Source organism: Rattus norvegicus, chromosome 15 (assembly GCF_021556685.1).
Source record: "Rattus norvegicus strain SHRSP/BbbUtx chromosome 15, alternate assembly SHRSP_T2T, whole genome shotgun sequence".
Lineage (NCBI taxonomy): Eukaryota > Metazoa > Chordata > Mammalia > Rodentia > Muridae > Rattus > Rattus norvegicus.
Window position 1 is genome coordinate 69,070,325 of NC_141548.1, and position 23,169 is coordinate 69,093,493.

The window sequence follows — 23,169 nt, forward strand, 5'->3', positions numbered from 1 at the left end:
TAGGTCTCTGGGCTGTCTAGTCTCTGGATCTTGGCTCCCCAAGAAGTGTAGGGTGTGGGCCAAATCAGACATTGATTGGTTACTCCCAAAATGTCTGTACCACCACTGCCCTAGCATATTTTGCAGGAAGGACAGATTGTAGATTAAAGGGTTTATGGCAGGGTTGCTGTTCCTGTTTCTCTTTTGTCAGCCTGAAAAGTTCTCTCCTGCACCAAAGAAGATTGTGTGTGTGTGTGTGTGTGTGTGTGTGTGTGTGTGTGTGTGTGTGTGTGTAGAGAAAAAGGCTTCATGCAAATGTCAGTTCAACTTTTTTATGCTTAATTAGTGGAGTGGGTTGTCCTTGACAATGGAGTCCTGTTGTCAGTTTACAGAAAGCATCCTTTGTCTTAGCAACAGCCTAAAGTGTTTGGAGATTTCCATGGGACCCTCTTGGCCAACAACTCAATTGAATATAACCCAGTTCTGCTTATGGAAGGTTTGTTTGATAACAAGAAATGGCCAGTTGAGAATCTGTATCTTATTCCACCCCATTATTAAGACACCTCATCAGGAATACCTTCATATATTTTTACGGTGTTTCCACGGCACTAGATTTCTATATCATCCCTTAAATACCCTGAAATTCCAGCTGTCTCTCTCTGGATTTTCTTCCTCTGCTCTATCTCCCTTTCCTCTCCCCACCTGATTCTATCCCCACTCACCCCCCGGATACCTGTAAAATTTATTCTCTTTTCCCCTCTGAATAAGATCCACGTATTATCTCTCTCCCCCTGGGGGGTGGGGGAACTTGCTCTATATTTATCATTTCTGGGTCTGTGGATTGCAAATTGGTTATCATAAGTGAATACATACCATATTTATCTTTCTGTGTCTAGGTTACCTTGCTCAGGGTGACTTTTTTTCTGGTTCCATCCACACACCTGCAAATTTCATCATGTCATTTTTTTTAATAGCTGAGTCATACTTCATTGTGTAAATATACCAAATATACCAAATTTTTAAAATCTATTCTTCTGTTGAGAGACACCTAGTTTGTTTATGGTTTCTAACTATTATTAATAACGCAGCTATGAGCACAGCTAAGCAAGTGTCCATGTGGCAGAAAGGATGGTCTTCTGAGAATATGACCAAAAGTATAGCTGGATCTTCAACTTTCTGAGGAATCACCATATTACTTCCATATTTTGTTTCTATTTTTTTTTTTCGGAGCTGGGGACCGAACCCAGGGCCTTGTGCTTGCTAGGCAAGCGCTCTACCACTGAGCCAAATCCCCAACCCATATTACTTCCATATTGAATGTACAAGTTTGCACTCCCACCAGCAATGGAGGAGTGTTCTCCTTGCTCCAAATCCTCACCAGTACGGGCTATCACTTTTGTTTTTGATCTTAGCTGTTCTGATACATGTATGATGAAAACTCAGAGTAGTTTTGATTTGTGTATCTCTGATGGCTAGGGATATTAAACATTTCTTTCAGTGTTCTTCAGCTATTTAAGATTCCTCTACTGAGCAGTCTCTGTTTTGACCTGTTCCCCATTTTTAATTGTATTGTTTTTGATATCTAGTTTCTTGCATTCTATATATATTTTGGATATTAACCCTCTATTGGATATAGCATTGATAAATTTTTTTTTCCTGCTCTGTAGGCTGCTGCTTTGTCTGATTGACAGTGCCTTTTGTCTTACAGAAATTTTCAGTTTCATGAAATCCCATCTATTAATTGTTGATCGTAGGTTCTGCGTTAACAGTGTTCTGTTCAGAAAGTTGTCTCCTGTGCCAATGTGTTCATAAGTATTCTCCACTTTCTCATCTGTCAGGGTCAGTGAATCTGGTATTGTGTGGAGGTCTTTGATTCACTTGGACTTGAATTTTGTGCAAGGCATCAAGTGTCTATCTACTTGCATTCTAGTACTCACTGACATCCAGTTTTACCAGCACCATTAGTAAGAGATTCTGTCTTTTTTCCAGTGCATATGTCTTCTTGATAAAAACATCAGGTGTCCATAGGTGTGTGAATTTATGTCCAGGTCTTCAATTTGATTCCATTGATGAATGTGTCAGATTTTGTGCCAATACCATGCAGATTTCTGTTACTATAGTTAGCACAATATGAGATCAGGAATGGTGATCCTTTCAGAAGTTCTTTTTCTGTGTTCAGGATTGTCTTAGCTTTCTCTGGCTTTTTGTTTGTTTGTTTGTTTGTTTGTTGTTTTTGCATATGATGTTGAGAATTGTCCTTTCAAGGTCTGTAAATAATTGTTTCAATTTTAATGGGGATTGCATTGTATCATAGATTGCTTTTGGTAGGATGGCCATTGAGTACCAATCCATGAGTAATGGCGATCTGTTTATCTTCTGATATCGTCTTCAATTCTTTTTTCAAAGACTCAAAGTTTTTATTATAAAAGTCTTTCACTTGCTTGGTTGTGGTTATCTCAACATATTTTCTGTTATTTGAGGCCATCGTCAAAGGTGTTGCTTCCCTGATTTCATCCTCACTCAGTCTGTTTGTCATTTATATATAGAAGACCTACTGATTTTTATGAGTTAATTTTCTGACTACTTTGTTGAAAGTGTTTATCAGCCGTAGGAGTTCCCTAGTAGAATTTTCGGGGTCACTTGTGTATACTATCATATCATCTACAAATAAAAATACTTTGGCTCCTTCCTCTCCCCTTGGTCTCCTTCAGTTGTCTTATTGCTCTACCTACGACATCAAGTATTACCCTGAACAGGTATAGAGTGGGCAACCTATTCTTGTTCCTGATTTTAGTGGAATTGGGGTCACTCTCCATTTTATTTACTGTTGGCTATACACTTGCTATAAATTACCCTTTTTATGTTTAAATGTCCTTAGCATCCCTGATCTCTTCAGAACTTTTATCATGAATGAGTGTTGGATTTTATCAAAGGCCTTTTCTGAATCTCATTGGATAATCATTGGATTTTTTTCTTTCAATTTATTTATATAGTGGATTGCATTGACAGATTTTCATATGTTGAATCATCCTTGCATCTCTGGGTTAAATCCTGTTTGATTGTGGTAGGTGATCTTTTTGATGTGTTCTTAGATTTGGTTTGCAAGTATTTCTTTGAGAATTTTGCATTTATGTTCATAAAGGGAATTGTTAGATAATTCTCTTTCTTTGATGAGTCTTTATATGGCTTTGGTATCAGAGGAACTGTAGCCTTATGAAATGAATTGTGTACTGTTCCTTTTATTTCTGTTTAGTGAGATAACTTGAGGAGTATTAGTGTTAACTCTTTTTTAAAGTCTGGTAGAATTCTATGTTAAGACCATCTAACACTGGGTTTTAATGTCTACTTAGGGGTTCATTAGGGGTTATAAGTCTATTTAAATTATTTATCTCATCTTGATTTAACTTTTGGAAATTGTAATTATCAGAAGAATTATCTATTTCTTTCAGATTTTTCTAATTATTGAAGTACAGGTTTTTTAAGTATGTTTTTATGAATCTTTGGATTTCCCTGGTTCCTGTTGTTATGCCTCCGTTTTATTCCTGATTTTGTTGATTTGTATATTGTCTATCTCTGCGTTTTAATTCATTTGTATTATGGTTTGTCTATATTGTTAATTTTCTCAAAGAACTAAGTCTTTATTTCACTGATTCTTTGTAATTTTTCTGCTTATATTTTATTAATTTCAGCCCTCAGTTTGATTGTTTCTTGCCATCTACTCCTCTTAGATATTCTTATTTCTTTTTCTTCCAGACCTTTAAGTGTTCTGTTAAGTTGCTATTATGAGATCTCTCTAGATTTTTTTTAATGACAGCAATTAGTGCCATAAACTTTCTTCTTAAAACCATTTTCATTGTGTTGCAAAAGTTTGGATATTTTGTGTATTAATTTTCATTGAATTATAAGAAGTCTTAAATTTTTTCCTCTATTTCTGCCTTGACCAATTTTCCATTCTGTAGAGAGTTATTCAGTTTTCATGAGTTTATAAGCTTTCTGTTGTTTCTGTTGTTGATATCCAGCTTTAGTCTGTGGTGGTCTGATTGAGCGCAGGAAGTTATTTAAATGTTCTTGTATTTGTTGAATCTTGCTTTCTGTCTAATCGGTCAATTTTAGAGAAAGGTCCAGGAAGTGCTGAGAAGATGTTTGTGTGTGTGTGTGTGTGTGTGTGTGTGTGTGTGTGTGTGTGTGTGTGTTGTGTGTTTTAGTAAAACATTCTATAAGTATTCGTTAGGTCTATTTGTTAGGTCTCTATATAATGTCTCTTAGTTCCAATATTTCTGTGTTTAGATTTTATCTGGATGATCTGTGAGAGTTGGAGAGTGAAATCTCCCATTGACAGTGTGTGGGGTCAATATGTGATTTAAGCTGTAGTAGCATTTCTTTTATAAAAGTGGGTGACCATAAGTTTGGGTCATAAACTTTAAGAATTGAAATGTCATCATGGTGGATTTTGCCTTTGATAAATATGTAGTATCCTTACCTAACTAGTTTGACTAGATTTGGTTTAAAGTATGTTTTGTTAGATACTTCCTAGGTCCATTTGCTCTAAATATCTGTTCCTAATCCTTTACTGTGATGTTATTTCTGTCTTGATGTGAGAAAGTGGATTTGTACAGAGATATTTTGGCATCATTATCACATAGATAACTTTTAAATTTTAGGATCAAGGTAGGAATCTTCAAGGTCAAAATGTAGACAGAAAGAGAAGACTATTAAAAATAGTAACACTAAACTTGTGTTGATTTAAATTTAATAGCCCCAGTAAGCTCTATTATGTTTGGATGCTTGGTCATTAGGGAGTGGTGCTACTTAACAGGAATTAGGATGTATGGTCATTTTGAAGTACTGATGCCTTACTGAAGGAAATGTGTCATTGGAGGTGGGTTTTGGGATTTTCAAATGATCAATTCAAACCCGTCTCTGTCTCTGTCTGTCTCTCTCTGTGTCTCTGTCTCTCTGTCTGTCTCTCTGTCTGTCTCTGTCTCTCTGTCTCTCTGTCTCTCTGTCTCTCTGTCTCTCTGTCTCTCTGTCTCTCTGTCTCTCTCTCTCTCTCTCTCTCTCTCTCTCTCCTGTCTGCTGGTCCACATGTAGAACTCTTGGCCACCTCTTCAGCACCACATCTGCCAGTGTGCTACCATGTTTCCCACCATGACCATAATGAACTACACCTCTGTAAGCCAACCCAATGAAATGTTTTCCTTTATAAGAGTTGCCATTGTCATGGTGTCTCTTCACAGCAATAGAACAAAACTTGAACATTTAGAGCAGCTGAGAAGGCAGTCAACCAAGAGCTCTAAGAAGTCAAAGCCAGAACACTGGGGGAAACCAACAAATCTGTGGTGTCATCAAAACCACAAGAAGCATTTTAAAGATGACCAAAGTGTAAACTAGAAGATAATTCCATTAAGTGTTGCTGAGGTAGAGTTAGAGAAGAAACTTGACCATGAACTTGGGCAAGCTGAAGTTATTGGAGCTCTGGCAATGGTAGTATAAAGAGAATAGAAGGAGCAGAAGGCAACTTTGTTCATAATTTGTCAAGATTCCCTATTGAGAAGGTTCCCAAGGGCTCAGCTCTAGTGCCTGTTCATCTCCTAGGATCACAGTTGCAGGACCTCCAACACCATTTCTAGAGCCTGTGCTCACTGCTCGGTCTCATCACTATGTCTAGGGAAATTTTAACTCTCTAAGTGGAATCTTTAACACTTTGCCCAAACCTCAACATATAAAGTCAAAAGTTTGGGCAGTAACTACCTAGATCCACATTCAAGGCTCAATATAAGTCCCATTCAAATGAGACAGGATAAATGAAAAACACAAAGTATTATGTCTTAACATTCTCGATCTCTTGTAACACTCTTTGTAAAAATAGATTTTGTCCTATTATCTTTAATCTAGAGTCAAGTTAATTTGATTTTCTGATCATATCATATGCTTATCTAATTATTATTTTCAAGTGACATCCTTTAATATATAACAAACTGTGTTTAATGAGTGAAGAGAATTGTAAGTCGGTGATAATGAGGTGATTACTTTGAGTACAGAAAGTACGAGCTAAGTTTAACAGTGTCATATTATGTTAGTATTTCTCTGAATTAACTCTGAGCTATAGTTAAATGATTCCCATCTAATCATAACACATTTAACATATTTAAAATAAATTAACACAGCTAACTTTTTCAATTTGTATTAGAAGTTAGGTAAATTTGTGTTAAAAGTTAAGAAAGTTAAATGGTTCCATCAGTGAAATGTGAAACTTAACATTTTATATAGTTTTTACCTTAAAATAGTAATTATGTTTTACCAATGGCCATTCTGTTGAGTAACAGCTCCTTTTCCTATTTTCAGTGTCTACGAAAAAAAAAATACTTATCTAACTAGCTACTGGTAAATTGCTCTAAGCTGAACAAAGTGCTTTGAACTTGTGTCATGTTCACAAAATGCATGCTAAAGACGATTAAAACTAAGATTATTGAGTAGATTGTCACAAATGTTTCATAATCCCTCTACAGTGTGGTCCCAAATAGGGAAGCTTCACCTGTCTTTTGTAGATGATAGGGTTGCTACTGAAGGATGAAACAATCAAGAAAATCATGGCAAGCATCATAATTGTATGAGAAAAGCCTAATAACTACCCTTCCCGATGGACGCAGGTGCACATGCAGGCAGAAGTGCAGTAAGGTGTAGGAAGAGGTATAGAGGCAGGTACAGATGGAAACCAGGCAGAAATGCAGCACCAGCAAACAGACAGGTGTAGGTGTTGCTTCCTTCTTCCTCTCAGCTCTCTCCTCTGGTCAAGCCATTGCATCTCTACTCCTGTCCAGTCTCTTTCTCTACAAGAACTCTTTTTTTGGGGGGGGGTTCTTTTTTTTTTTTTAATTGGAGCTGGGGACCGAACCCAGGGCCTTGCGCTTCCTAGGCAAGCGCTCTACCACTGAGCTAAATCCCCAACCCCCTCTACAAGAACTCTTATCCTTGATGATCTTGTAGCAAACTCAGCCCCCTAATTCTTACAATCTTTCTTTCCCCCCTTTAAAAAAATCCACCTCCTTTTGTTTGTTTGGGTTTTGTTTGTTTGTTTGTTTTTAATATTCTTTGAGCCTTAGATTAAGGGTTGCAAAACAACAATATTTTTTTTTGAGTCTTGGGGATCAGAATGATTGTCACTGAGCTAAGATGAAGATATGTCCTACCAGAGACCTAGAGAAGAATTGGCTCTTCGACTCTTAGTTTCCATGGGCTGCCCATGTTTCTTGGCTTATGGAAGATTGCTCTCACCTCTGTTGTAGACATAAATCTGTCTCTGCCTTCCTCTTTTAAGATCCTTTGTGTTGACATTGGGTCTGCAAGGAAAATCCAGAAGATATTTTCACCTAAGTTCCCTAATTCAGTCACATCTACAATGTCCTTTGGCCATGGAAGATGATGTAGGCTCTGGGGATTAGGACAGGACATTTTGAAAAGCCCTTAATTAGCCCACCACCACATTCACTGTCATTGCATCAGACAGGCAAGGAAAAATACGAAGCTGAAGCAAACTTTTTCTTCCTCTTTTTATTTAATATATTTTCATACAGTACTTTTTGACCATATTCTCCTTTCCCACCACTCTTCTTAGATCCTCCCCACCTCCCTACCCATTCAATTTTCCATCTCTCAACAAAAACACAGCCACAAAACAAAAGTCAAGCCAAGCAAGAAACAAAACAAAAGGAAAAGCTCACAAAACGAACAAACAACCACAACGCATGGGGTTCCTTTGTATTGGACAATTGCTCTGAAGCATGGATCCTGTCCTAGAGTGGAGTTGGTATTCTCAGCGACAGTCCATGTAAATAGTCCATGTAAATAGTTTTTGGTTAGGGGTGGGATTTCATGCCCACTTCTCCTTCTTAGTACTGAAATTCAGTTTGGCTTCTAGAACCTGTACTTGTCTTGTGCATGTTGTTACAGTCTCTGTGGGTTCATGTGCACATTTTTTTTTCTGTTGTATCTGGAAGATACTGTTTCCTTGGAGTCATCAACCACCTTTGCAATCTTTCTTCCTCTTCCACATAGATCCCTGGGCCTTGTGGGGAAAGGGATGTTTGATGAAGACATCCCATGTAGGACTGAGCACTCTAAGATTTCTCTCTCTCTCTCTCTCTCTCTCTCTCTCTCTCTCTCTCTCTCTCTCTCTGCACACTGTCCAGTACGGGTCTGAAGACATCTTTAAAATCTTAACTAAATATTAATAATGAGAGCTGGAGATGCCCACAAAGAAAAGTAGTTAAGTAGTTGGTAATGAGATTATTTTTGAGAGAGTTAATAATTTAAATATGCCGTTTTGGTTTGAAGCCAAGGTCTATATAACCCAGTAACTACCCAAGTATAATTTGTTTGAGACCCTATCCAGTAATAGCAAACTGGACAATCAAATTATTTCTTTTCATAGACACATACACAGTTTAGAGAAAGAGGACTCGAAAGGTTAGAAGGATATATGGTGGTGAGTATGTTTCTAACCGCCTTTGTTTTTGAGCCACTGAGTGACTCCTTCCAGAGACAACCATATACCAGTTTTCTCCACCTGAGTCATTGTTTCCTTATCCTGAAATTACTTTGATTATTTAGAAGTCTCTCTCTAGAATCATTTAGGCGAGAGTTAATCCATTTCTACTTTTAAAACAGTGTCTATACTGGTTGGTCACTCATGAGGAACATTTCTATTGAGCCAGGTTGATTGTCTGCAATCCATGCTTTCAGAAGGCTGAATTAAGAAGCTTGTTGTAAGTTTGAGGACATTCTGGACATCACAGAGATTTCAAGATCAGTCTAGGCAATAGAATGAGACATTATCTCAAAACAAAACAAAACAAAACAAAACAGAATATGGGGAGGGGACTGGAGAGAAGGCCCAGCACTTAAGAGCACTTGCTGTTCTTCCCTGATCAATTCCTAGCACCAACCTTGTGGCAGGAAACCTTCCTTCCAATCTGTGCTGGTTTGAATGAGAATGCTCACCACTCCCCACCCCATCATATATTTGCATGCTTAGTCAACAGTTGATTAACTGTTTGCAAGGATTAAGAGGTACATCCTTGTTGGAGTAGGTGTGTCCTTGTTGAAGGAAGTATGTCACTAGGAGTGGACTTTGAAGCTTTAAAAGCTCTCACCAGGCCCAGTGTCTCTGGCTCTCTGCTTGCTGCCTGTGGATCAGTATGTAAAGCTCTCAGCTACATCTCCAGCTTCATGTCTGCACGGCCTCATACTCTCTGCCCTGATGTTAAGACTCCTCTCTGAAACTGTGAGCAAGACCCCAGTTAAATGCTATCTTTCATAAAAATGGTCTTGGCCATTGTATTCCTTTACAGCAATAGAACATTGACTAAGATACAGTCCAGGAGCTATGATGTCCTCATTTGGCCTTTATAGGCACAAGGCACAGACAAACATGCAGGCAAAATGCCCATGCACATTTACAAAAGAAAAAAAGTAAGAAAGACATTTCTATTAATATATAGGAAACTCCCTTCCAGAATAGTCTTATTTAGCAAAATAAAATGTTTGTTTAAGCTATATAAACCCTATATTGATGTGTGCATATAGATACTTGATCATGCTTTAATTTTATTTTCATTTGTCCCCTAAAAATGATAAACAAAAGAGCAATTGTCTGCAAAGCACGGACCTTCAAGGAAATGTCTCTGCTCAGAATCTGACTTTCCTAAACTAAATTGTTTGACTGCAAAGTCAGTTGACTTTTTGTTGGCTTCCCATGTATATAAAAGGAGCATAATAGTAGGTCCTACTTCCTAGAATTATGTGAATTAAGTTAAGTGAGTCATAAAAGTGTGGTTTGGGATTGGCCCCATGGCTTAGCAGAAAAAGGAGCTGGCTGTTAAGTTTCATGACCTGAGTTCAGTCTGTAACCCACCTGGTGGAAGGGGAGTAGAGGCTCCTAGAGACTCCTGCAAGTGGTCCTCTGACCTCTCCCTTGCTCTTCTTCCCGCCCCCTCCATACACTCTAAATGTAATTTTTTAAAAAGTGCTATTTCTGAGGTATTTAATAGTTATGTTTATGAAGAACTCTCATTGTTGTATAAGGATAATCCTCTTGTAATTTGCTTTATTTAATTGTGTTACTAGTGGCTAGTGATTCCGTGTGTGTGTGTGTGTGTGTGTGTGTGTGTGTGTGTGTGTGTGCGCGCGCGCGCATATATGTATTTTTCCGGGTGGTCATGCTCTACCTATGCTCCTGGTCATGACACTCTGCTCTAAACATGCCCAAAATGACAGAGGCAAATAACTGTAAATTGAGGTAAATGTTTCTTTTGTGTTTTCTACTTCTTATCACTTCAAAAGCCTGTCTCTCTTTCTTTGGATAGCATTTTTTCCCCCTTACCCTTAGAGCAGATCACACAGAGGCAGCTTCTAGTGCTCTGTTTCACCTTGAAGTTTGCATGCTTAGTTTTTCTATGTTTTAAACTTCCTTTATGCATTATTACAGTGTATTACATGGTATAGATGTACGGTAGTTTGAATAAGAATGACTCTCCATAGGCTCATATATTTGAATGCTTAATTTTCAGGTAGTAGAATTCTTTGAAAAGGATTAGGAGGGGTGGCATTGATGGAAGAAATGTGTAGCTCGGGGTAGGCTTTAAGGCTTCAAAAGGCAATGCCAACCCCCCCCCCCCCGGCTGTCTCTGTCTCTCTCTGTCTCTCTCTCTCCGCTTACAATGTATCTGGATCACGATGTAAAACTCTCAACTGCTATTTCAGTTCCTGCCTACATGCCACCACGCTCTCCATAATCATCACAATAAGTTAAATTTCTAAAACTGCAAGCAAGTCCCCAATTACATGCTTGTTTAAAAAAACAAGCACTGCCTTGGCCATGTACCTCTTCATAGCAGTAAAACCGTGACCAAGACAGTGTTGTCCAGTCTTTACATGGGTTCCACAAATTGTACTCAGGTTTTTTGGGATTTTGTGCCAGGTTTTTTTCCTATTGAACTATCTACCCAGCCCATTTGTTTATGTAAATGTAATCCCCGGTAAGACTCTCTTCTGCTCTTCTGCTCCTAAAATACCTCAGGGCATCTCTACACTGCTCTTTTCGTTTACCTCCAGAATAAAGACACAGAGACCTGGCATGTTTGTTAAAAAGCTGCTGGCTTTAAGCTAGGCAGATTCTGAGCTATTCTAACCCGACTAGGCTGCTGACACCCAGTCAATGTCCCATTACTTGCCATTTGGTCTTGCCCTGGCTTGCTCTGGTCCATGTATGGCGTTGTGGCTGCTCTCTCATTGTGACCTCATGTCGAAACTTCCTGGTCCATCCACATGGTCTCCCACATCTTTCTTCTCTTCCTCTCTCTATTCCTCTCTCTATTTCTCTCTCTCTTTCTGGGACCCCCCTGACTGAGATAGGAAGTCTAGTCCTATTCTCTTCTGCCAAGCTTATTGGTTGACCAGCTCTTTATTAACTATTCAGAGGTGAAGGAAAACAATATTTACATAACATTCAGATCAGAGATGCTTGACTATGACATTATCTGAACTATAATCAAATATCTGGACTAGGAATCAGAATCGGAATACACAGTGCATAAAAGCACCCCCCACCATATCGATGTTTTTAAAGGGATAGTCTAAGGTCATTCTTGACATTGCATTTTTAAAAGGTTTCAACTCACTGTGAAGATTTTTTCTTCCAAAAAACCAACATTTTAATTCACGTCATAATATTTCATTAAGACCTCAGTGGTTCATTTGCAATTATATGTAGAGAGCCTATCGCTTGCTTCCTTAAACTAATCTGTGATTATTTTTCAATAAATGAACTTACATTTTTGCATGTGTAAAATGAAGTAAATGTAGTCATCTTTAGCCTTTGAATTCAATGATACGGTAACAAGTTCATATGCTAGTAGTAAATTTCAGGCTTTCTAGAGAAAGGTCTTTTCTATTCTCACAGTTCAATTCAAATGAACAGCCCATTCTGAAAAATCAGAGAATCAAATAATGTATTCTAATAATATACCTTAGAACCTTACATTATGTATTATCAATGAGGGTCTTTCATAGCACTATCTTCTTGTTCAATTTGCATTGAAGTTTGTAGCTTTTTTTTCCAATGGCTTTTCCTTTTCTAGCTTGCTTTAGAATGAAAATAGGGGCAAATCCAACACCATTTTTTAACATATAGTTGTACTCTCCCTTTTGTTTTTTAGAATATATTATTTACAGTGTCCCATGAGAAGATGGGTTAGCAGGCAAAAGCAATTACTATCAAGTCTGGCTCCCAGAATTCAATCCCTAGATTCCACCATGTTGGAAACAAGGAAACAAATTCCTCAAGGTGTCCTCTGACCTCCTTGGGTTCAATCCTCATTCACATAAATAGAAGTTGGAGACTTCTTGGAGTTAGGTGATGGGGATGGATTGAAGAGAGGGTCAGCAGTTAGAAGACCTTGCTGCTCACAGGGGAGCCGAGTTCTGGTCGCAACATTCATTTGTGGCTCACAAGTGCTTGTAAGTCCAATTCCATGGTTTTCTGGGCTCTAAGAGCACTCCCACAGATGTGACATCCACTTACATTTCCACAGACACATAAATAAGGATTAATCTTTAATAGCGATAAATATAAAAATATTAGCTCTATTGTATAAAGTAGGTAGCAGAATGTAAGGAAGTAGAATGACAATTATGTTGAACCCTTACATAGCCTTTGCTACAGTCACAAGACAGGACACGAAGGATGGAAATGACAGTGAAAGTAAAAATGGCTGGCCCATAAATCACATCTGCATATAGACATTTTCTTGCTTAGACTAAAAGGCGTTAACCATAGTGTTTTTTATTAAAGTTTCAATTAACTGAAAAACTAAAAATTTTGGTAGATTTCACATAAAACCAAAGTTTTCGATTGCTCTACAGGTTCATGATGTTTGGTAGGAAGAACCTGGAAGGGGGACTGTGGCCTTTGAGCCCGTGAAGCATGCCAATCTGCCCAAGCTCCGGTCCTTCCATCTCTCACGCTGAGCAGCACCAGTCACTTATCTTGGTGTTCGCTGGCTTCCTTGCATCTGTCAAGTCTGATTCTGCCATGTTTCTTGCCTCATCCTCAGGCACTGTAATCTGAAACACATTTGCCTCTATATGGTGATGTCGTTGCCAGGAGACCTTGGAGAATTTCTTTAGTGTACACTAAAGTCATGTTGGGGTTTAGTTCCTTGATCTGCACTGGTGCATGGACCTAAAACATGATGTGGTTGTTTGAATGGAAATGGCTCCCATAGACTCATATTTAAAGGATTGGCCCCTACTTGGTTGAGTGCTTTAGGAAGGATTACAAGGTGTGGTCTTGTTGCCAGAGGTGTATCATAGGAGGATGGATTTTGATGTTTATAAAGTCCACACCAGGCTTCCTAGAACCCATGGCTGCTTAAGTAAGCTTTCAACTGCTGCTCTAGGACCATGTCTTCCTGTCCTCTACCACACTGCCCACCATGATAGTCATGGACTCACCCTCTCAAACTATAAGCAATAAAGTGCTTTCTTTTATATGTTGCTTTGATCATGGTATCTATTCAGAGCAATACTACATTAACCTTGATACTCAGGTAGAGAAAAACAGCCGTCTTTCTCATGATATCCTAGCAAGGGACTTGCATGCCTTCTCCCCTTGCTTACCCAGGTATCTGTTCAACCTTCTGGTTAAAGCATGTTCAATGGGAATTTTGCTGGATAACAACCCTCTGTTCTTGAATGTCCCAGCACTGAGAAAGGTTTACAATGTAGCGCAGAAAGGTTAGGTTCCCACCATGTTCAAATTCTGCCTTGACAAGAATCAGTCCAGGGTATCATGAGTGTATCAGTCCAGTGAGGGTGATGGTCATATTATTGACCCTGGGAGCTGAAGAGGTGGCTCAGCAGTTAAGACCTTGTGGGCTCTCAGTGCCCACAAGGAGACTCACAGTAAGTCCAGTCCCAAGGGACACCCTCTCTGTCCTCCGGCACCAGAAATGAACATGCTACACAAATATACATTCAGGCAAAACACTCATACATATAAAATAACAATAAACAATTCTTGAAAAAATATTAACTCTACCTTATTAACTCTCTACTTCCCTCTAAATTGCTCTTCTATGAGAACAAAAACCTAACTTTGGTCTGTCTAGGACTCCATTTTGCCCTTGACATTGTCAGTAGTTCTGATAAGCGGGACTCGATGTGGCTTCTCTTAGATGTTATCATGTGACTAACACTTTGAATACTACAATGTCTAGATGTCAATTGATATCCCACATCACATTACTTGGGTACGTATGGCTTTAAAACCTTAGGATTTTGGATCATTAAATATTGTAAACTTCAATTTGAACTGTGCTCGGGGTTTTGTAAACTGTGAGTCTCACTGTTTGGAGAATATATCCAGCCTGCTAAGGAACAGGATTGTTAAGTAAAGCAGCCACTATGACATGAAAGGGCATGATGTGATAAATGAAGTCACTGCCATGAAATAATACAGATGTATTCTTTTCAGTGAATTCCATGCAAACACCCAGTCAAGCTGAGACTTCCCTGGTTATGTACGGAATGTATTCAGCAAATCACCAGCTGGGTTTTTCAACGGTTTAAAAGCTGCTGTGCTGTAGCATTCCAGAATAAAATAAGCAATACCACCTACCAGCCCGTCAAGTTTTTTTTTTTTTTGATGCAACATCCCTTTACTTCAAAGCTTATAATGAAATTGATTTTCAGTGCTTTTTCATTTCATCTTGCAAGCCCCCATGAATAACTACTCTAAAATAATTTCAACTTAGAAATGTTCAGAAACTGGTGAGAAATTGATAGTGTTTTATGCTTAGCCGAAAGATATTGAATAAACATGTAAAGGAAGGACTTGCTGTGTTTAGATGAGAAGAACTGTATGATGGGGTAGCAAGGAGTGATTTTCCAGGATAAACAGAGTAATTTGAAACTTTTCTCTAATCTTTAGTGGAATGGAACCTTCAAACAGATGAGATTTCATTATATGAGGAATTGACAGACTTTAAATCAAATTCTCATGTGTTTATACTTAGATTGCCAGTCATTAACTATGGCTATTGGATGCTAAAGATTCTAATGAGATTTTTTAAAATATTCAGCAATATTAATTATTTGCTATTGAGTTATTTGGAAAAGATCTTGATCTTGTATTATTACACACACACACACACACACACACACACACACACACACTTTTCTGTGATAAAATACCTTGACAAAAACTATTTCTTTTAAAGATTTATTCATTTATTATATATAAGTACACTGTAGTTGTCTTCAGATACACAAGAAGAGGGCACTGGATCTCTTTACAGATGGTTGTGAGCCACCATGTGGTTGCTGGGAATTGAACTCAGAACCTCTGGAAGAGCAGTCGGGTGCTCTTAACCACTGAGCCATCTCTCCAGCCCGACAAAAGCTATTTAAGGGAGACATGGTTTGTTTTTGGTTTATGGTTCCAGTCCAACTCACAGGAGACCTGGTGAAGAAAGCTTAGCATCAGGAGTATGATGCCTGCTTGTCATTTTACAGCCACAGTCCAGAAGAAAAGAGTGAACAGGAAGTGGGGCTGGACTTTAAAACCTCAAAGCCCATCCCCATTGACAACTTCCTCTAGCAAGCCTCCACCTCCTAAAAATTCCATAACCTTATTCGAAGTAGCCACAACTGGGAATCAAGTGCTCAAACCTGTGAGCCTATGGGCGCACTTTATATTCAAACCACAATATATACATTTACTTTGCATTTACATCAAATTGTATTGATCCTTAATTTCATGCATGTGTAGAACCAGGTTTTGTGTACACTGAAGTTTATATAGTCTAAGGATCTCAGTGTGTGTGTGTGTGTGTGTGTGTGTGTGTGTGTTCTTTGAATAGGGACTACAAACTTTTGTGGCCCGTGTGGGAGGAGCCATTTACACTGCAGGCCCACCCTCATCAACTCAGTTGTTATTTGAGCCCAGATCCAGTGTTTGGAGTAGATCCAACCCAATATCTACTCCGTCTGCGATCTGCTGGAGTGCGAGGAGGAGGTGGTCCTGCAGAACCAGATCGGGAGCACATTATCCAAGTGAAAACCTGAAGCATAGCTGTGATTCAAGAGGGTAGCGCTCCTCAGGACCTCGGAGCAGCTCCAAGGAACCTGAGAGCTCCACGGTGGTGGCAGGGGAGTCTCCAGAGCCTGCACTGTCCCTAGAACAGCTAGAGAAGGGCAGGTCCCATGGGAAGATGCTTTTTAAAACCTGGACTCATGAACTTGGAAGGAAAGTTCAGGAACAGAGCCACCAGTGCAGGGGAGAATGGCCAAACTCCAGACGGGGGTTTTGGAGCTATATGCAATACCACCTACCACAACAGTCACAACAGACAAATAGGGCCCGACCTTGACGGGCTGGCATGGAGCTGCTGCTGCTGCTCGCTATACTGAGAAGAAAATCACTGGACCTGGCCACTGTTTCCAGGCTGCAAACACAATGGTCCTGCCTGATGAACCTTCGGATGGTTGGCATCAAAAGCTTGGAGATTTGTAATAGTTTGAAGCTCACATGTGTCATGTTTCCAGATACTCTGCCTAGCCACAAGATCACCCTGAGTCTGGGCAACAGCAGGATATTAAAGATGAGTCTCAGCCATGGTTCAGTGTTTACGGTACTTCAGAGACTAGAAACCTTGAACCAGACCAATGACTCATTGTAACGAGTATTTGCATATAAAGCTGTTTGGGCAAATATGTTCATATCATGCGACACTCTGCAGTTTTCAATGCCACTACAATGAACAAATATGTAGAGAGGTGGGAAAGATGAAGAAACCGAGCAGTGTGTGCCCGGTGGAGAGAGGCAGAACTAGAGATTCCACGGTGGTGGTGCAATGAAGAGTGGAGCATTGACGCAGAACATTGTGGGCAGGGTGGTAGGCAGCAGCCTGGAGTTAGCACAGGCTTTGCTTCCAAACACACTGCCCAGCTGCATGGCTGCACTGGCTCAGAATAGAGATAGGATATTTAAGATAGAAAATGCTCCATTTCCTGGATTGGGCCTTTTTTTTTGGCAAGCCCTTCATTGTCCGTGCTACCCCTGGAGGCCACGTTGGTGTCTGTGAGCCAAGCTGCAGTCAGGGAACATACTGGTGTCCATGGTCCCCGATGCTTTCTAGGCACCATTGATGCTCAAGGTTCATGAGGATGTCCATGATCTGTGTTGCTGCTAGAGGCCATGTCCATGCCCATACCCTGTGCTGCCACTGCAAACCAGGATGATAACCATGATCCATGCGGCTGTTGAGGGTCCAGACCCATGATGCCACCAAAGACCATGTTAGAATCCATGATCTGTGCTGCCATTGGAAGCCAAGTTGATGGCCGTGGCCTGTGTTACTGCCTGAGGCTATGTTGTATCTGTGGTTCAATTGGCCACCCAACAGTTCTGTCAGTTTCTGTGGTCCCTGCTGTGGCTGAGGACCATGTTGATGGCCTATGTAACCACCAAAGATCACAGGGACATCCATGATCTGTGCTGCCACCTGAAGCCATGCTGATGTCTATCTGTGCTGTCACTGACTATAAAGGTCAAGGAAGCTTGTTTTACAGCCTCATCAATGACTGCAAACTCACAGTTGAGAATGAGAGACACAGATGGCTTCTGTGAGAACCTATGCCCACTCTACCCCAACCTCCTCCATCCCCAAAGAAAGTGGAGATAGGAAGCCATTGAAAAGAACTCTTAAATTTTTTTTGATAGGGATGCTGAAGTGTAGGTCTTCACAACTAATAGTTTCTGGTGAGATTGGGGAAGTGGTTATGATTGGGATGGGGAAAGACCCAACTTTCATTAAAGGGCTGGCCACTGGAAGTTTGACCACGCTCCAGTGAGTATATGGGCAGCACAAATTGAACTTGGTATTCTTTTCTTCTTTTTTTCTTTCTATTTCATTTCTTCTTGTGTTGGAGGGGGTCACAAAGTGGGGATGGAACTAGGAGGACTGGGAAGAGAATGCAATCAGGACCATTGTGGAAATTTCAAAATAATCAATAAAATGTTACGTTAAAAAATTATGCATGTAATACTGACTGAATAAGAAAATGTGAACTGAAGCTTTCTCAGGAAAAGAAAAAAGAAAGAGAAGAAAGAAAGAAAGGAAGGAAGGAAGGAAGGAAGGAAGGAAGAAAGAGAGAAAGAAAGAAGGAAGGAAGAAAGAACATAAATTAAAGATTCTACAAGGGTTATAGATTAAAAAGAAATTTGTGGTTGTGAGATTTGAAATGTCATATACCTAAAGCCAAATTGTCTTGTATCATCTTTTTTTTCTTTTCTTTTCTTCGGAGCTGGGGACTGAACCCAGGGCCTTATGCTTGCTAGGCAAGTGCTCTACCACTGAGCTAAATCCCCAACCTCTTGTATCATCTTTAGTCTCATTAACAGACATTCATTGGCTATTTCTGTGTCTGACCCAGTATTCTTTTAATTATCAGCTAACACCTTCCAAAGTAATAGCTTCCACCAACCTCAAAGAATGTCATCAGACGACATCTAAAATCTGTTGTGGAAATTTCTTCGATTTTTTGATCTCTCTACCTGATATACACACCAACATATTTAGAAAATGCACCGACACGATTTTCTTTTGTTCTGTTACTACCAAACTGTGACTGCTCATGTGACTGCTTGCACACTGGACATTACTGTGTGGAACAACCTGAAGCTGTGTTCCTGCGCCATTGTCACTTATACTTCGCTCTGAATTCATAATCTTTTATTCCCTTTGAGATGAGAACAGTGGATTCCATCTACATCAGTAGTTTTTTACAAAAATATTGGGAATCACAACAAATTACAACTATTGAAAAGTTGAAAGTCTCCGCAGATCACAAAAACTTGAAAGGTAACACTTTTACTAATGAACTCACTAATGTACCTTTAATATTATAAATAATATATCTTTAATATACCCATTTCCTTATAAGCTACATGAGCACATTCGTGCTTCATCTCTTCCTAGGATACCAATTTCAGAATACATTTTCTAAAATCTATGGAATAGAAAGATAATTTAGTCTTTCCTCTTGCAATTATTATTGAAAATTTAGAGAAGTTGCAGCTTCAAAGTTCCTTCTTGATAAAGTCCGCATGCAATTTTAAAATTTCTGTGAGGGGAGGAATCCTCTACCGAAAGAGGCTATTTTGAGACCTCTGGTTTTCATAATCAATAAGGAAGTCAACATCTAAGGATTAACATGACGAGTGTGTCCATTCAAAGTAGTACAGCACAAATCTTGGAATCCACTCCTGTACTGAAACAGCTAGTGATGACAGGAAAACGCTCCCACCTCACAATGTTGTACTCCAAGGCAGTTTCCCTGGGGCAAATTAACAAAATTCAAAACTCCTTCAACGGTTTTAGTACACAGTAGAAAGATAAACAGTGGTTTAAACTGATGATATATATATATATACATATATATATACATATATACATATATATATATATATATATATATATATAACATAGAACACATAACATATAATCAAAGGCATGGTGGCACATGTCTTTAATCCCAGCACTAAGGAAGCAAAGGCAGAGGCTGACAGATATCTGAGTTTGAGGCTAACCTGGTCTCCAAAGTGAGTTTTGGGACAGTCAGGGTTACTCAGAGAAGTCCTGTCTCTAAATAAAAAACAAAAAGGTGGAATAGAGAAGAAAAAACAAAAGAATAATAACAACAAAAGCAAACCAATCAGACTAACAAATACCTATTCTGAGGAAAAGGAATCTTTACTCTTGACTTGGCTGTTGTCTGAAGGTGTGTTAGTCTAGCCTTAGCACAGCAGATTAAGAGCAAATGTCTCCTGGATTTCTATGGTCCAATGTATGTCTAAATATTCCTTATAAATAAAAGAATGCTAAAACAAAAGACCCATATTGCTTTTTAAAAAAACCTAAAATGCAGCGTCTTTGTTTTATGAAAAACCTATAGATCATTAAATGTAAATTAGAGGCATAGAATTTCTGCATGGAAATTACTTGCATCAAGCAATATTTAATCATAATCAATATAATAAATACCTTTGTCTTGATCAAACTTTCCTGCTTTTTCAAAAGAAATTAAACTTGTTATTTTAAAAAAGCATAATTAATATTGTTGGAACAATTTGACAAGACCTTAGTTTACAGTAAAATTTCGGTTTAAAGGACACAATGAGTAAATATTTCTGTATCATGGCAACAGGGGACATTTTAGTAAGTATGTCCTTCTCCTATTTAATAATGTAAATTAATTATGTGAAGTATTTGTCATCTTGATTTCTGTAGTGACAAAAAGAACCTGACAGGTCTGCAGGTCGATAGAATTGAATGGAACTCAGCAGAGACAAACCTTTGATGTGGATAGAATATTTGATCATAAGATGGCAGGGCCAAGGTAATGTCTCAGAAACCAGCTACTGTGAAAAAAATCTCAGTTCATCAGTGCAATCTGGTAAACATGAAATATGCCTTGTTTATTTCCCAAATTAATGTCTGTATGTCTGAAAAGTATCAGATAGGAATGAGGTAATCTATGTTCTATCTTTCCTAAATCTGATTTGTTTTTAATGAAAAGTGGTCATATCCCATGTAATTCAAGAAGTAGACGTACAGCTAAAGGTATCCAGTGAAGCATATTACTTTAAAAATAAAGCACATGTAATTATGTGAGTTTTTTCCTTTCAGTTTGAAATACTCTGAGAGAAGTACTATCTGTGCTAGAATAATTGTTGGCTTATGCAACTCATTTCTTCAGGTTTGGCTTGATTCAGAGGTAAACTAAGTCTTTTTAACTCTTTTCACAATGCTGCCCCATAGAAGTTCTCAGCTGTGTCTTTCTCAGGGAAGTGAAGATCAGTGTGAAGACTGGAGACCCGCAAGTGTTGCACAGCTAGCTCTTTAAGCAAGCCAAGCTCAGCCAACCCCCATCACTGTCTGTCAGCCAATTTATTCTCTCCAAATATCACAGGTCCTCCATGGGTCTTGTCTCAGCTGACATCACTCTGCCAATCAGCCCAAGTCGAAAGAAACGGCAAGAAACTGAAGCACACCACCAGAAGTTTTTTGTTGAGTTTCTTTCTATGGAGTCCTGACAAATGCAGCTCAACTAATGCAACAGAGGCAAACCAATCATTCATTTTCTTAGCAAAGAATCTTCATCATGGGGTTGGGGATTTAGCTCAGTGGTAGAGCGCTTGCCTAGCAAGCGCAAGGCCCTGGGTTCGGTCCCCAGCTCCAAAAAAAAGAACCAAAAAAAAAAAAAAAAAAGAATCTTCATCATGTGTCCTTTCATATGCTTCCTTTAGCAGAACATCCTCTCTCCTGTGTCTGCTTCAGTTGATCATTCCTTCATTAGTCTGCCTTAGTCTTTCACCTGTGTCTGAAGGGCCCGAGGGACTTTTGCCAGCCTTAAAGCCACTTGACTTGGGTCAAGGCTGTGCGGAATCGGACTCTCGGACTCTCGGACTAGGCAAAGCTAGAGCCCTGCCCTGAGCAGATTCCTGAGAAGGGCTTGACCTTTTCAAAGAAGAAGAACGTCTTGCAGTTTAATGATTCACCTTATGTCCTTGGGCACTTCCCAGTACTCCCCCCAGCCTAAGCTTCAATTCCTGCTTCAGAGCTTTAAATGCTGTACATTCCTCTCAATAAACAGACCTTGACAAAGACACTGCTTGGTCTCGTTCCTCTTTCTCACCCGTTCTCCCGCAGGTATGGGTCCCCTTTGGTCCCCACGAATAACTGAGTCCCCGCTGGCGAGGGCACAAGGCTAGGCCAGGTTCCATTCTCCACCCACAGGAACCTTCTTGAGTAGAAAATTTTCAGAATGTACTGACTGATGCTTGCTAGCCAATAGATTTAAAGGTCGATATGCTTAGCCAATAAGTTTGAATTGTAATGAAAGACCCCCAGAGTGGGGAGACCCTCACTCAAGTCTCGGGATGACGTAACCCCCCAAGAACTCACACAAGACCGTCCTTGTTGTAATCACATGAGGTTTATCGATAGCAACCAGTGCACTGGGGTCGAGACTCCTATCCCACACAGGGGCAGTGGAGTTCGACCCGGAGAGGCTGGGAGAAGAGGTATTTAAAGGGAGAAACCACAACCCGAGGGGGCAGGGATGGCGTCATTGGAAAGTGTGTAGAATAACAGTGAAAAATCAGAAGGAAGAACTCTCTATCCCCCAAGATTGTTTCCTAGGAGAAGCTGTCTCCTACTTCTCAGATTGTTTAACTTCATGGTCCGATAGTTCCTAGGAGAAGTTGTTTCCTGCTTCTCAAGATTGTTCTCTAAGATTTATGGTCAGCTAGTTTCTGGGAGAAAGCTGTTGAGCTGGCCAATGTAATTATCTATTCTATAGCCCTAGGAGAGGCTTTTTGGAACATACAATTCTGGGGCCTAACCTGTTTTTTTTTTTTGTTTTGTTTTGTTTTGTTTTGTTTTGTTTTGTTTTTCTGCTCTAAACTTTGTGTCTAGGGGGGCAACTTTAAAACTTTTATCTTTCAGTAACTGTTAAGGCTCAAAGTGAGTCTTAACTACTGCCCCCCCTGCCCCCCAGTGAGACATGAGAACAGAGTTTGTTCAATGCAAATGCAAGAGGTTTATTTTTCCAGCACGTCAGAGTCGACCCTCAATCAGCTCCTCTTGGTGAGTGACTAGAAGATGACCCCGAATAGCTATAACAAGCAATTTTTATACTTTTTAGGGGTCAGGTCACATCAGCAAGGTTACAGTTTAAACTTATTGGCTAAGCCTCACCTTTGAATCTATTGGCTAGCAAGCATATGACATGCAATGGAATTCTATCTGGCACCAGAGGGTCAGATGACTATCTATGGTTTTTCAAGAATGTCCCTGCTCCTCCCAAGAACTGTGGGTAGAAAATGGAACTTGGCCTAGCCTTGACCCGAGGCGAGAAGCTGGTACTTGGCCTAATCTTGACCTGAGGTGGTGGGTGTGAGGCTGGCAAAAGCCTCTAGGATCTTTCATAACCTTGCTGATGTAACCCCTTACAAAAGTGTAAAAACTGCTTGCAATAGCCATTTGGGGTCACCTTCTAGTTACTCACCTTGAGGGACTAATGAAAGGTCAATCCTAAAGCGCTGGAAAATAAACCTCTTGCTTT